Source organism: Octopus bimaculoides, chromosome 13 (assembly GCF_046866305.1).
Source record: "Octopus bimaculoides isolate indiv1 chromosome 13, ASM4686630v1, whole genome shotgun sequence".
Lineage (NCBI taxonomy): Eukaryota > Metazoa > Mollusca > Cephalopoda > Octopoda > Octopodidae > Octopus > Octopus bimaculoides.
In genome coordinates this window covers 55,304,761-55,307,260 of record NC_142940.1, presented here as the reverse complement: position 1 = coordinate 55,307,260, position 2,500 = coordinate 55,304,761, and the positions used below count along the sequence as shown (strand labels likewise).

Genomic DNA, 2,500 nt, shown 5'->3' with positions numbered 1-2,500 from the left:
TTTTTCTAACGTCTCTGTTGATTTTTCCCCCTCATCGGTTTCTGTCCTTGCTTTACGACCATGCTACAGCGCCGCCTCCGGCAGTTTCAGTCGAGATTATCGATCTACGAAGTTATTATTTATCTGGTTATTATTTCATCGATATCTGTTCAGCGCATAGCTAAGTCATATTTTGATGTGCGCCACCTGATGCAACCTTTCCAAAAAGTATGCACATACACATACATATTAGAGACTGTGTACAAACATACATACATACACATACTTGCATGTGCATGTATGTATATATATATATATAAATATATATATATATATATATATATATATATATATATATATATATATATATATATATATATAGAGAGAGAGAGAGAGAGAGAGAGAGAGAGAGAGTTATTAATATTTCTAAGTCTCTCTAAAGGAGACTACGGCAGCGGTACTGGAAATTAATAGTTATCGCCAAGCCAACATGGCAGTCCCAAAATTAGGACGAAAGCTGCCGTGAATTAGCTCCAAGAAGCCATCGCCTCTAGCTAGCTATGTGACACACGAAACCTGTGTCATTTATATATATATAAACAAATAGTAAATGAGTATATGCATATATACGTACAGGTATGTGCATACCGACATCCACCTGTATGTATAGGTGCATATCTGGGTACAGGACATTGCAAACGAAACGTAGACAAGAAAACACACAAGCCACATAGAGAACATTTTCCTTCATCAGCTACCCCCGTATATATATGTATGTATGTATGTATGTATATACACACACAGAGATGCATAAATATATGCACACATCTATATAAACGTATGTATATATTTGTATGTATACATACACACACACACAGGGTGAGAGTGAAAGAGATAGATAGATAGATAGATAGATAGATAGATAGATAGATAGATAGATAGATAGATAGATAGATAGATAGATATCACAACAGTGTAAAACTAAGCTTGTACTCTGTCGCTATTTGGAGTGATGACACGTGAAGAAAAACGATAATGAGAAATTCAGGAGAAATCTTACATTTTTTAATTAGTATCGTTATTAACTCTAATTAATCAATTAAGATGCCTTTCCTCAACATCAACAATTTACTACAAGTGTATGTCAGCAGCTACACACATAAACACACGCACGCACAGAAACTTACACGTATTTCCACTCACATATAAATGTTTATATCTACACACACACACTAACAGATAGATAGATAGATAGATAGATAGATAGATAGATAGATAGATAGATAGATAGATAGATAGATAGAAAAGCGAGAGTGACAGTGGGAGAAATCACTTCTGGCGACTTACCCTCACAGCAACACACACAATCACAACAGTATTCTCACAGTTACCTCCCTTGTAACTCAAGCTCGATGATTCCTCGTTTCCTATCTTTATAGTTCACGTGTACCAGCTGGGAATGGTCTATCTTACAAAGAATGTTACATGCTTACATTTTCACGGCCAGCCCTTCCTTTGTCCTCCTTTTCCTGTAAGGGTCAAAGACTTACCAGGAACATACCTCTTTCTAGCTTCTCCTTCAGGGTTGCGATCGTAACAGAAATCAACAAAATATTACTCACCTACGCAGTTTTCTGATTCTCAGACCGGCGGAGATAGGAAAGCCGTTCGCTTCACAGATCGAAATCGTTTCGCGTCGCTAACCTAAAGAATTGTTCATGCTGTTGTTGTAGTTGTTGTTAATATTATTATTATTATTATCATCATCATCATCATCATTATTATTATTATTATTATTATTATTATTATTATTATTATTATTATTATTATTATTTATGTAACTAATCTAATTTCACTAAGATAAGCCTGTCAGCTATAATCTTCATTTAACCGTTCGTATTAATCTACATTTTTATTTTCTCTTATAAGTAAGCCTATGTGTGTGTGTGTGTGTGTGTGTGTGTGTGTGTGTGTGTGTGTGTGTGCGCGTGTGTGTGTGTGTGTGTGTGTGTGTGTGCGTGTGTCTGTATATAAGAGTAAGTATGCGTGTGTGTATATATATATATACACACACACATATAAGTATGTATATTCATAGACATGCATACATACATCCATACTTACATACATACATCCATACATTGATAGATAGATAGATAGATAGATAGATAGATAGATAGATAGATAGATAGATAGATAGATAGATACCGGTATGTACATATACATACATGTGTTCGCGCGTATGTGTGTGAAGGGAGTAATGATATTGGAAAAATTCCCCAGGGTGTCTTCTGCATAAAGAATATATACTTAAGTGCACGCTACCGTACAAAAGGTGATGTACGGAAAGTAATTTTCCACCGAAGCATGTCCAGGGTTGTCGTTATGGCTGCCATATATCGACTCTACTCTTCCGCTACCATACACTGTACGAGTATACCTCCGTTTAATAATTTATGTCATTGGAATTTTTGGTTTTCTGTTTTATCTCTTTTGAGAATAATCTCCATTAATGTTAACG

At 35.2% G+C, this 2,500-nt stretch overlaps 1 protein-coding gene and 1 long non-coding RNA gene across 11 annotated transcripts in view; one reads left to right on the top strand and one right to left on the bottom strand.

Moving 5' to 3' along the window:
* LOC106867546 (proton channel OtopLc) overlaps positions 1-2,500 on the top strand; it is a 271,069-nt gene that overhangs the window by 47,322 nt on the left and 221,247 nt on the right. The window lies entirely within an intron of this gene.
* Positions 1-2,500, bottom strand: part of LOC128249300 (uncharacterized) — a 141,585-nt gene that overhangs the window by 67,971 nt on the left and 71,114 nt on the right. The window lies entirely within an intron of this gene.